This window comes from Oreochromis niloticus, linkage group LG7, assembly GCF_001858045.2.
Source record: "Oreochromis niloticus isolate F11D_XX linkage group LG7, O_niloticus_UMD_NMBU, whole genome shotgun sequence".
NCBI classification, from domain to species: Eukaryota; Metazoa; Chordata; class Actinopteri; order Cichliformes; family Cichlidae; genus Oreochromis; species Oreochromis niloticus.
The window spans coordinates 42,887,637-42,901,572 of record NC_031972.2 but is presented as its reverse complement, the minus strand read 5'-3'; the positions used below and the strand labels follow the sequence as shown (position 1 = coordinate 42,901,572).

General features: G+C 39.6%; 1 protein-coding gene across 2 annotated transcripts in view; it reads right to left on the bottom strand.

The window, feature by feature from the left end:
- Positions 1-11,660, bottom strand: part of insc (INSC spindle orientation adaptor protein) — a 57,567-nt gene extending 45,907 nt beyond the window's left edge. Inside the window, exon 1 of one of the 2 annotated variants that reach the window (XM_005459956.4) lies at positions 11,398-11,660. The gene's annotated coding sequence lies outside the window, so the exon portion shown is untranslated. Of the gene's footprint in view, positions 1-2,745; positions 3,025-11,397 lie in introns of those variants that run through there. The other variant, XM_025909156.1, reaches the window with a different exon arrangement.
- Positions 11,661-13,936: the final 2,276 nt, after the last annotated feature.

Genomic DNA, 13,936 nt, shown 5'->3' with positions numbered 1-13,936 from the left:
CTATTCGTCGTACGAGCAACTTTAGAGCTTTTCTGTTTATGAGTACTTGATTTACTTATGTGGTTTTACCTTACCAAAATAAACTAGGGTTTCCACTGTCGTTAATATCAAGTAGATAAAACTTTAATCTATCCCCTTTGATATCGTCCCGCATCATTCACTACAAAGCTTCCACTGACACCTGAGAGTTGTTTAGCACAATGAGCATTAAAGCCATTCCTTGACAGTGCTAACTTCGGGTAAGAGATCTGAATGACCTTCTCAGCAAGCATTCTGGCCTAAAGCCAAACCTTGTTCCTCCATTCAGCACTGTTCAAAGAAAAGCTCACAGCCAGAACCAAGAGGAATGTCTCTTCTGAAACATACAGAGATGGATGACAAACCAAAGTGGATCCTACATTTTCCACCGTGGAAACATTTTGTCTTTAGAAGCCGTAGTTTTTGGAAACTGCAAACACAACAAGAGTGGTCACTTGAGGCAACTTCCTAGCAATAATGTGGGAGTAATGTGCCATGAGATAAATCTGATATTACCAGAATTTTCTGATCATTTTGTTCTCGGCCAACAATGAGAATATGTGTAGGTCTTACACTGCTAACTGCTACAGATTAGCGACATGTTTACCAATTAGCTCTAGTCTCTGTTCTAACTTTGAGTAGCTGCTAGTGTACGGAGGGATCTTAGAGCTTTTTCTTCCTGAAAAAGATTTTTATTGCTGTGCATAAAACATAAACAACAAGCAGAAACTGTATACAGGTCTATGAACTCAAAGAGAGCTGCAGGTTTTTAGGCTGCACCGTCTTTAGGCATTGTCGTCCCCGTACTCTGTCAACATGAAACGGCTTTACTGATTTCTGCATCAGCCAAATCTCACGCTGAGGGAGGCACGTTTGAAAACTTCAGCAGCTACCGCATCTAACTCCACTATCCTCAACAACTGTGTTCTTGGCATGTAACAACACATGCAACACACAGCATCAGTGTGGGATGGCTAGCAGAGAAATTTGCCTTTAAAGACACAAGACCCCGTTCTGCAGCAGAGCTATTGTTGCTGTGCTAATGATAGAAAAACAGTGTCAACATCCTGACATGTTTCAGGGGACGGTGACAGGGCTTCATGAGCGTCACAAGTTTGAGTGTGACACACCGTGATGTCAGAAATAAATGTGTAGGAGGACAGAGAGGAAGCACCGTTCCCCTTTCCATATATTTTTATAACAAAAAGTGGCTATTCAGTGTGAAGAGTGAAGAGAGTTGAGAAAGTGGTGGGGATGGTGAAAAATGGGTGATAGGTTGTGGGTAAAACAGGTGCCGCCACGGAGCTGTAAAAACACTTCTGCTACAAACCTGCTCGCCAAAGAGAGTTTTCTGATTCAATACTTCTTCAATGAGAAAAACTCAAATGATTCAGATGTGATGTACTGACACTGTTTTGAAGTTGAATTGTGATTTGGTAATCAAGGTAATCAACTAATCGAATGACTGCAGGAATAAACAAGCCGATTTACTGATACAACATGCTGACGAGAAGTCAATAAGAGTTATCTTTAAGGTTTTCATCAGTTAACTGGGTATATTAAGAATATGCTTTCTAACTGATATGTAAAGAAAAGATGGGAGAATTAGAGGCAATAGAAAGTTTACATAGCAGACATATAAACTGCAGTTCTACTACTGATAGTTTTGCATAATGCAAGTAGTAGAAAGTTGACAGCAGTTGGAAAGTATTAGAGTGTGTCATTCAAGTCTTTGTAACTTAAAAATCCGTTTTGGAGCAGGAACGATTGGGATATCGTTTAGCTTCTGTCACCAGCTTCTACAGACAAGATCAGTTTGGATAGCATGTGATATTCTCCCTCAATGGCGTGGCTTGACAGGAGAACCACAGTTTTGCTTCATTGTACTTCCGTCACTCATACTGTACCCAGACCCGGAAAAAAAAAAGTTTTCTTACTTTTTCAAGAAACTATCAGTTGAGCAAAAAACTTAAAGGATATTCAGAAAAGAAGGGGGAAAATCCTTTTGTATTAATGGCAGAGAACAGTGTGGCTCTTTCCCACTTAAACCTCAGTTACCATTAAAGCTACTGTTAGCAATTGATATAGTAAAAACATTCCATAAAAAGTTAACTGGAAATTAGGTCAATTTTTTTGTGTAGTAAATCATAATTATCCTCAGGAGTCTCTGCATACATGAGTATGAGATATGAAAACTTCCTTCCCCAAGGACATACTTCTGACTGGACTAAATGAGAAGATGCCCTTGTAAGGCCAAAGAAAGGAACAGTATGTTTGGGCCTGAGGTCATTCTTTCCTTTGGCATAATATTATGGAAGTTAAACTTGCTGCCCTCCTGATGTTTCTAGGCAACCGTGTGGCTTATGGAGAATTCAGATGGGGTCAAGTTGCACACGCACATTTGCGCAGACCTGTAGCCAGAGTTGTGGTCTAAGAACAGCGACCCCATTAGATGTCATGCTAATAAATGTAGACAGATGACAGAGACTGATAGCTCCTACACGTCACAGCAGCAGTAATCACAGCAGCTTCCCAATCCTCCGGCACCAAAGGAGCCATTTGCCTCCCAAAAAGATTACATTCAGCTGGATAAATAACTACACTGCTTCACCACAAGTCTGCTAAAGTGAACACACCATCTTCTTGGTCGGATACTTTATGGTAAGCTATAAAAGTACCCATAATTCTCATTTTCAGAGGGGAAAAAAGATGACAGCAGCACCATACCTCCCGAGAGATGAAATGGCCTCAAGATCACGCCAAGAGAAATATCCAAATGCATTTTAAGCTTCCCAGTTCCATTGACAGCTAGTCGAAGAAATAACAAGGGGGAATCAGCCGGAGAAAAGGCAACATCCAGAGCTAACAAAAGGCTTTAGAGTAGAGCTCAGCAGCTCTGGGAGCAGCTCCAACAGGCCAGAGACTGGAACTGGATCCCTAGTCAGGCTGGTTCAGTAAAGAGGATCGTGTGGGTACCTGACACCAGAGCAGTGACGGCCAGCAAACATCAGGAGCTTCTTAATAATGAATGAGCAAAGCCTGTAGAGAGGCACCACACTCACATACACAGCACATGGCTAATAGAGAGTCACACTGAGATAATTGAAGACAGGCTTACAGCGTGGTCAGGTAAAAGCAGGGTATATGACTATAATCAGTCGAAGCAACCTGACACATGTTACTAACAAAGTAGTCTGTCATCACTCGGCAGCAACCACTTTACGCAGAAAGGACCACAAACGTGTCTATAACATAAGTTTAAGTACAAAAGAAACTTACACACCTCTCTACTCAGTTTTAGTGCATAATAAAAAAATAAAAAGGACAAAAGCAGGAGAAAGGAAAACTGGAAGATCACTCAGTTACAGGCCAGTGTGGTGTTCAAAATAACAAGATTGATGGGTGTTGTCATGTATGACTTAACCCCAACCACACCCACCTCAGAAACAACCTTTGATTGGCTGAGATGCATTTCTTGTGGCAAAGGAGAGGGGAAAACCAATTCAGAGCTGCAGACTGCTTCAAGAAACAAAAGTGGAAACCTGTTTTTTTCCAGTGAAACATCAGCTGAGTCACCTCAGAGCCAAGAAGACTGACAAACACTGAGGTTAAAGGCAGGAGACAGAAGTGAATCCATTTGAAAAGTGTGGTCAGACTGGCTGGGTCCTGAAAACCCAGATTAAGTGGGCACAGAACACCTAACCAGAACTGAAACCCAAAAGCAACATCAAATGGAACCACATTGTCATTAGATATGTGCCTTTTGTTTTTATAAAACAAAACTTGGCAGCAGTTAACTCGATTAACTTGCGGAGAACTGCATACCTTAACATCATCAGTGCTATGCTGCTCACTCAGCGAATCTATAAATCTGATGTACACAGTGCAAGACAGCAAGCCCACCAACTCAGGACATGCTAGTTTTTACATCCTGGTCATAACTTTCTTATTTGTCACTGGCTTGGAAAATCCCTGTAGTAACGAGTACACCTTCTGGGTTTCACCACGTTTTTTCAATCACTTTTACAACTCTTAGTGATTCTATGATTTTATTCAAATATGCTTTGAATGTACCTCTTTCCTCTTAAGTGTGTCTTTAACTATTGCTATGACTTTACTGTATTCATCCACATGTCTTTTAAGGAGAAGTTCAGAACTTTAGCATCTGACTGTACATATGTACATATCTTGTACATATGTAGCCCTAATCCTTGTAATATGACATAAAATTGCCATAGCTTCCACTCAGCGCAGTCTCCTTAAGAATTACATCCAACTCGGGTGCTGCAGTTCTACAGAATCTACTACCTCCTACATACAGAGTGTGTAGGTCAGAGTAGTGGTATGTCCAGCTCTCACGGGTTATCTCCCATCACAGCTATGCAGTTAACTGAACAAATTATCATCAGGATTAGGAACCATGGCACTGTAACACAGAGTCTGCTATCATGAGAGTGAATTGTATTTAAATTATGGAAAATTCCTACTTTCAGCTCTTTGCTGCCTGAGACAGTGCCAGTAATTCCATTCTCATAGACCTCCTCAAGCATGTTGTCAGCATTCATGGGAAGACGTTTCATTCTTTCCACTACTTCCAGAGACAGATCATCAGTGCCAGAGATGCCAACAGAATCACTTTTACTTGAACTTTGTTGTTTATTTATTGTAGATTGTACTATTTTTATTCTTTGTCCTGCTGCTGTAAAACAAGTATAAAGTATCTATCTATCTATCTATCTATCTATCTATCTATCTATCTATCTATCTATCTATCTATCTATCTATCTATCTATGTGATCTAATATCTTTACCATACGCTTTTTACACAAGCAGATATTTGTGAAAGAAGAAGCTCTTAATGTTAGCGTCTGGCATACAAAAGTGACATTGAACATAACCTGGTGATTTTTTGCCTAATAATCCTGAACCATCCATCGCTTCCTGATTAACTATGTGCAGAACATCAACACAGCAACTCAAAGAGCAGAGTGTGCATGTGGAACCGTGAGGGTTCACTGAACTCTCAGCTGCCTTTGTGGAGCCACTCAGACTCAGCACGAGATCTCAGTAAAGCAACAAGCCGAAGGAGAAAACTCTATAAAATAATAAGTGAACAAGTTACCATGGGGGTGTAGCAGTTTAAAGAAAAAAAATATACAGGTGCATCAAGCTACAGATTTTAAGACCAACAAAATCCCTGAAAATCAGCTGCCACGTTTGACTTCTGACATGTGGCCAAAACATTCCTTTGAAGCAGATTCCCAACCACAGCAAGAGCTTTCAAGCCTCAGCATCATTTCCCAGTCTCCTGCTATCAATCACAAACACAGTGACCTCATGGCAGTTATGTCACACAGCTCCTTCAGCTAGATGGAGTGCCGTGGAAATGGCATTGGACCAGTTATGACTTTGCATTACATGTCAGGGAGACCACGCGGCTGCAAGAAGGTATGAGTGAAGCGCACTGTATGAAGAATTTATCATCACCTGTCAGCTCAGCTATCTCCACCCACAGCCACCTGCAATGTAAATCCATGCCCTATGTATCCAGTGCCCAGACCATAAATAAACCAATGAAAGGAAAGCTGAGTTACACACCGTATTTGGGCATGCGAGTGATGTGATATTAGGGACCACACGCAAAATGGCTGAGAAAAAGAATGGACACATGAATGGGAGTAGGGCTGCAATAGCAGTAATTCCATGCTACTCAAGGCTACAGCTGTTTGACATTAGGAGGTGGGAGTAAATTAGGTGGGCTGGGTCCATGTGTGGGTTTAGGGAGAAAGGAAGAGAAGACTAGGAATCCCGGGTGGAGGATAGGTCTGCTGCCCAGACCTAAGCAAGGGAACACAAGAACCACTTCAGGGTAGGGTGGAACTTTTCAAGACTGTTTTTCCTCTAACGGTTATTCCACCACTGCATTAAAAGTGCAGAGTGAACGACACAAGTGGTCATGTTGATAAGTAAATATCGGCTGCAAAAATCTCAAGGTATGCAGGAAAAGCTCCATGTGTACCCACCGTGCACACATGTGGCACCTCTAAAAGACATTTCAGTGCTGTTTTTTGCACTTTGGGCATGAAAAGTAAACACGCAGCAGAGTTTTCTGCGTAATTAGAGCTGAAAAACAGTTAGAGCTAACTCTCATTTAAGATATAAAAGTATTCTCATGCTATAAAAAAGTGTGATTTTAAAATGAGATATGCATCATTTAGAAAGGTGTAACACCACCGCTGGTAGAATTCTTGTGGACATTTAACCTCACCCTCTTTTTTCTTTCTTTTTTTCATTTTTTCATTTATTTTTAAAAGTTCAAATTAAAAGGAACATAAAAGAAAAAGGGTTTGTGGGGATTATGAAAGATCCCAAACTAACGTTAGTCAATTTTCTTAACCACTGATTCAGTTGTGGGTATGAGATACTTGATTTTGAAATGGGTATAAGATCAGTGCAGTCAGCGCAAACATTTTGGACATAATAATGGCTTTTATTTCAAAATTCAAATCTGAAAGCTGCTGAGTTTCTGTCTCCGTTGTATAAATCAATGCAAGCCACAAGCTGACAAAAGCAGAGTGGGTGCAGGGGTTATCTAAACAGAAAATGACACCGCTAGACCGAAGGAGTAGCAAGCTGTCAAGACTCCCCAAGGTTTTCCCAAACACCACCAAGGCTTGTTCACAAAGAGGAGTGAGCGGTAACCTTTGTGAATCCTACAACAAACAGATGTACTGAAGCCTCCACTTCCTTTCATGATCTCCCCAGTGGACCAAAACAGTGGGCCAGAGAGCAGATTTAGCACATGTCAATTGAACTAAAGACAGAAAAAGCAGCCTAAAGCTCAGCAAGCCATGACCTTCCTCCAATTAGTAGATGGAGATGAGGGGAAAAAAATGGACAGAGCAAAGAAAAAGAGGTTAACTCAAGGGAAGCTTCAAACTGATGCTCTAATTCAACCAGTCTCATATTGATTTATCTTTCAGTCTTGGGCCCCCATGTGTCTGCCATATTGGGCCCACCTACACAAAAATTTATACCTGCACTCTTCTAATTGAGTCCATACTTTGAAGAGAGGGTCTCCACTGAGTCATGAACATTGTTGCAGTGATGTGTCAACAGTTAGCATTACCCACAATAAAGCAGCGTCAAAGAGGTACATGTGCCACATGTGGATTTTCAACAGCACGAAGTCAGTAAAAATGGTGTGGGTTCAAAATTGTTACAATTGCACATTCATACATATTTTGCACATTTTAGTGCATAAAATGTGCAAAATATTTATAATCTCAAGAAGTGAATTCTGTGTTTAAATTAAATAAAGAAGTTTTGCAGAGAATTTCTTTCTTTCTACTTTTTTTAACAGTTTTCATTGATCAAGCTCAGATAGACACAAAAGGAGCTCCTTGGCAATAAAAAGGACAAGTGAACACATTGCATGAAGACAGTGCATCCCGGATTAAGTCAGAACAGTCTGTTTTGCTAGTGATGTATGAATGGCTCTACCTAGCTAAGAAGCAAAGCAAATCCTCTTTTTCATGCTTTTCCAACTTTACTACCGGAACTCACTATTGTTGTCCCTCCCGAGTTCCAACATCCAACTTCAAGGTAACTGGAAGGCAGCATATACCACATTATCCATGTTGCCAGAAATGTAGTACTGCAATTATCACAGTTTACATATATCTTTCTTTCTCCATGGTCGAACGGTGACTCTGAACAAAGTAGTCGCTCTGTCATGTTTGATTTATACATTATGTTTCAGTAATTTAGCTTAGCTTGAGACAATCTAATATGAGAAATATCTTCATATCTCCACCTTCCACCCCATTCCTGGAGCTTATATTCTTCCTTCTGCTCCTGCCGCCTGCAGCTGTCACCCAGCTGCTCCAGAGACATCAACCTTTTTTTCCCACAAAGTTATAGTCTTCTGCAAAATGCAGTATTGTCATAATTCTTCCTGCTTTCCTCCTTTGTTCCCTTTATTTTCATAAATATCAGCAAAAAATTGTAGTAATTCCCAATAACTCTATTCCCTAATAGTGTGAGCCATAGCTTCTGCAAAATATGCATTAAAATGTGAGTTTTATAACAGCATCTCTTATGACAACAAGCATTAGCCATCCAGATGCTCTCTAATAGACGGTTCATTATGTTTTCCTATTTACCGAAGAACAGTATGAATGAATTAAAAATATGAGCCAAAAAATATAAGACTGTTGCAACCAATGAATTGTACTAAGCAATTCCCTGGGCTCCTGAATCATGAGTGAGAAAGCAGTCCTGGCTCTATGAGAAATAGCTTCTGGGGAAGCACCAGACTAGTGGGAGGAGAACAAAAATGACCGGTTCTTGACTCCAGCAAGGCCACACAGAAGCATGAATGAGGGTCTGGAAAATGGAAATAAATTACAAAGAAAGAAACTAGTTTATCCAGAAGAAAGAAGCTGATCGTAGAGAATGACTGGACCAAGTCCACTTTCAGGCATGTAATATAGTCTTGAAAGAGAATGACTTGGTTGTCAGCAACTTTAAGGAGCCTTTAATTATAGGAGCAAATATACTGAAAGGGTTTGACAGTTTTTGATAGATGAAAGAAGTTCTCATGTTCAGTATAAAAAACCACTTCAGCATCACAGACACGGTTCTGACTGCATAATGCTTTGGCAATGAGCTCTCAAAAGCCAGACTTCCGTGGAGTCAAGTGCAGCTTCATGTTTCCAGATTTAGTAGCAGCCACACCCTCAGTGACAGTAACTGTTCATCTAGACTGGCACTCTTTTAATGTGACAGGACAATGTGTGGGGGTGAGACTGTGGAGAGACGACATTTTTTACAGCGGAAACCCTGATATTCCACACCCGAAAACCTAATTAAACAGCGTGGCAGCACAGTGAGGGCCACACCTGCATGTGCGGTTCATGCTGACCACAACACGCCCTCCTAAGCTGTTCATCAGACAGGCAAGAGGAGAATCATGGCAGATTTATCCCTAAGCAACCATGTACTGTATTATTAGAAGAAGTGCTAAACAGATATTAAGGGAAACAGCAGTCGTAACCTGTCATCTGAGAATAAACGTTTGATAATGTTCTGCTTAAATATAAAATGAGGAAGAGGAAGGTCTGAGCTCTGTTTAGACTGCAGCCTCTCCGAATAGATAAATTTTAAATGTAAAAATGGCAGTCAACTTAAATTAATGTAATTAAATTCATCTCCAGTAAGAGAATTTATGAGGCCCAAACCACAGGAAAGAATTGTTGCACATTGTCTCATTTTGTCTACTTGTATTTAGATACTTTAAGTACACAGTGTACACCATGCACTTATTTAATTCAACATGGGGGGAATGATGCTACTAGCTAGCTAGCGAGACCTGGCATCGCCATGTTTCTGAAAACTGATGAGCAATCTCTTCCTTTCTGTTACAATTACAGATTGTAGGCAACCAACTTTTGGACTTTTTTCATTTAGGTACTTGTGCACTGCAGTAGAGTACTTATTAGTATCAACACACTTAAGCTTAGCAATGAAAATGAGGTGGGAGCCAAGCTAGTCATAAACATTAGCTAAAAAAAACACGTGCTTAGTATGTTCATCAGGCTATAACCTGATGAGAACGTCTTTCATTCTGTTAAATTTAAATATGAGTTTATAGTTTTTCAGTACTTTTTCTTAATGCTTGACATTGATCTTTAACATCGTGACAGTCCTAATGAACACATTGGGTTATAGCCTACATTACGGAAGCTGAAATCATTCTTTAAAATGAATAATCATGTAGCTGTCTCAGTCTATAGTCTGTGGATAAGAACTTATTAAAAAATCTGCACCTCAGCTTTGACTTCATATTAATGTTTACTCTCCAATGACAAACAGCTTAGGTTCGATCATCATCCACAAATACTGCTGGCCTATTTTAAGCTGAATAGTCAACTTGTGTCATGGTTTATAAAACTGGGTGTTTATCGTTTGCTTGGAGCATAAATTAAGAGTGCACCATTACAACACTGCATTATCATAATGTATTGAATCTACAGAGATTCACCGTTAGGTCTTGTGTGCTGTTGTTTTGCACATAATTACACAGGGATTTGCTTGGACATGAAATGCTTCTGATTCAGATTGAATATTGCTGGTCAGTGGTCTTTTTTTCTACTCATACATTTCTACTGAGAACACAGGTAACATCTCCTAAAATGGATATGGTGAACAGACCAGCGTGGTAGCGCCTATAAACTCTCAGGGTTCATATGAAAAAACATGACACATCTCTCATGTAGTCACTAATTGCCTTTGTCATGCATACACACATTGCTCACAACCACATCACAAACAGACAGAAGCCTGTAGTAAAGGCATGTGTCCTCATCATTACCACCGGCCTCATTGTAATCTTTGTTGTTTTGCAGAGTCTGAGCTTCCATCATTCCCACACGAACCAGGTCAGCCTATTCTAAACAGTTATAGCAGAAAGTTGGAGTTGAACACGGTGGAGTTCAACTCCAATGTGACTCAAACACAAACGCGCAGAATACCTCGCATCTGAGAAAACTTTGCTGTATCCCAAAAGGACCATTCATACTTAATTCGATTATAACAAAAGCATTTAGAAGACGGGGTAAAGTGTACGAGTCAGTCAGCTATGATGATGGTTTTAACTGTTATTTGAAAGAGAGGAGTTTTTCTTTGGTTATGTTGATGATTCATTTTGTAGCGCATGTATGAAGGCTGATTCAGCAAAAAAGTTCTATCCTGTAGATTCTTTTTATGACTAAGTAGCACTATAAAATAATATGATGTTAAAACTGAAGAAAATAGTGCAGAATTTAGCAGCTAAAGCTATCAGCTTGGTAGAGACCAAAAACAGAGCAAAAGGGGAGCAAACACTGGACTTACCAAAATTCCAATAACATTCATTTTAAGTTCCAAGGTAATGAAAAACCTACAGCAGGAAGCGCATATGCTGACGACTTGTGAGTATTATGTATTGATCATTAATAACCATATTCAAAAGTATTTACACTTTTGTAGGACTTCTAGAGATCCGAACTTAATTTTGTGTCCTTTTCCTATCTGACACTTTGAGCTTGGTTGCTTTTCACGTCTCCTGTGCTTATGAGATTTAAATAATTCACATCCCTAATGAGTTTCCAGCTGCACCTTACTCAACACGGCAACAGCATCGCCAACTGGAAAAGTCTGTGAGCGCTTGGAAAAAACCAGATGATCTGCCACAGATGCCCTGCATTCTCTTTTAAGTTTTGTATTTGAATGCTTCACAGCTAAGTCATGCAAGCTAAAGTTTCCCAAAGTTCCTTGACAGAAGCGTTTCACTATTCCCAGAATTTGAGATCAGACTGAACTCTTTGCAAAACTTACCCATTCTCTTTGTCAGCAACTGAAAGCTTTAAGCGTGTCCAGTCGGGTTCATAGTTACAGCTCGTAGTACTTCTCAGCACACTCTCTCTGTGTGTCTTCACTTTCATTCACGCTGACTTAGTCTCTGTCTTCCTTCTCGGAGCCCAGCTGGACCAACCACCTCTGAAGCCTGCTGCAGTAAGACTGCTCAGAGTGTAAACGTGACTGGCCTTAAAGGTTTTTCTTGAGGAGAACAAACCCACATCCCACTGTCAGTCAAGCAGCTGAGCATAGTTTCAGCTGGGCTGCCATCCAAACAGACATGAAACTAGTCTATTTTGGTCTGCCATATGAGCAGTGGTGCTTTTCAGAGAGAGGAGGTGGGGGGGATTCTGTGGTGGAGCATGTAATTGCAGAGTGACCAGTTATGGTGGGATGTAATTGTAGACCTCATCAGATATAGAGAAACTGCCAACAAGACAAGGTAAAGGACTTTAAAATAAGGCTCTTGGAAAAAAAAAAGAGAAACACAACAGACCACATAAATAAATGAGGAGCTGGGTTCCAGATGTGGCAGCACAGGGAGGGAGGGGAGGAGAAGTACAAGGGGGAGAAAGAAAGAAAGCCAGTTGAAGGAACTGCCATCGCAGCAGAAAGAAATCTCATTTCTGACGCAGTGAAAGGGTGTTTACCTTCTCAGGAGCAGTCTCACAAGACGGTATGGGGGGATTGGGGAAGGTGAAAGGATGTTGGGCCCAGCCTTATGTTGTTTCTGGACCGTTACCATGAGTACTCATGGGTGTCTGGTTTCACGTCAGCCTTGGAAATGACTACCTTATGGAAAAACTCGAGGCTTTAAAAATGAGGAAGGAAAATGAAAATATAAACGGCTGTCGGCTGGTTCCCATTACAACTGAGACTCAGCTGGTCTGGGTTGTTGCCACTAGTGTTGCTACGTATTCTTGAGTGACTAATTATTATGTGACTTTATGAAGCGGGTACCACTACACACGCACTCCCATGCCCACAACACAGGCCTGTTATACTTTAGGGTGTTGATAAATATTAGCTTTAGTTGAAATCTGAACATAAACACCTAATTTCCTCAGAAATCTTACCTCATTTCCTGGCAAAACCATCAGGAGAGTCAAAAGCAGACTGAGAGTCACATTGCGATGTGTGAAGGTAATCCTCAGCCAGACACAATTTAATTGTAAATATAGTCAAAATCACATCAGAGCCATTATTTTAAACTTCCTTCATTTTTTTCTGATATATGTACCTAAAGATTTAAATATTTCTAAGTGATTACTGTTGATGTTATGATGCTATTGCTACATACGTGCAGGAAATCACATTACTATATTAAAAAAAAAGACATCAATGATAATACTAAAAAAAGAATTCAATGTGACAAAAATGAAACAGTAAATTGTATTTTCTTTATATTTATTTTCTTTGTTTTTTTTAAATATTGAGTTTGTGGTGCAGTCAGAAAATGTGTGTCTTTTGTTATTTGCCGTGTTGAAACCCATTTTAAAATACTTCACATAATTTTGAGTACAATTGTTTTTTTTTATTATTATTTATGTGGACATAGTACATGAGTAGCATATTACATTATATAATATAACAGTTATAACCTGCTACTGTATTGTTCATAACAAAGTCAAAATAAAATAATGAAAATAATGAGATATTTAGAAAGCCCTCAGTACAATCAACAGCAGTAAGAAACAGTTTTAAATAACTCTGCATTATTAAAACTTCTACGCACTTTGAATAAGAGGTCAAAGGTCAAATGTAATATGATTTTTTTTAAAATCCTTATACGGTACTTTCTATATGTTGATAGTACACGGGAATCATAGTTTCTAATTTCTAAGACTTTTTGTCAATTTTTTGACCGATAAATCATTAAGCTGACCTTGAAGACCTTGGTGGATATAAGGCAAATTATGATGAATTGTTAACATGACCCCACTCTGCACCCCTACTTAGTTTTCATTCAAAACTTTTAAAGATATCATGTTTACAGAGAGAATCCTACCAAAAACCTAACCTCGTTGGTGGTGGAAATATAGTTCTGCCAGGCAGCTACATTTTTCTGGTTGCTTGTATGTGCTGACAAAGTTTTATTAAACATTGTTAAGAAATAACAAGGATTAAAAGATACATTGAAATATGACTCATTTTCCACAAATTTCAAACTATTCCAATAAATCGTTCAAGCGAAGCATCGTCCAAAACCCCAGGTTTTGAAATTGGTTTGTGGTGTAGATTTCTTGGAATTGGACGAGCAGTGCATCCTCTCTTTGGAGTAGAGGGCCAAATGATTGGTTTTCTTATATGAACTGTCTAATTTCCAATTGCAAGGGCCCCATTAAAAAGCAGCTGCATACCATTATGACTGTTATTCTCATTGGCATAGTGAGATTGTAAGATTATTGCTGAGAAAAAAGCCCCAAAACCAAACCAACCCCACAAATCAACCCTCAACCTATCACCCCCCTCAATTATCAGAATATAGGGTTTATTTTTTTCCTTATCTGTCATGCAG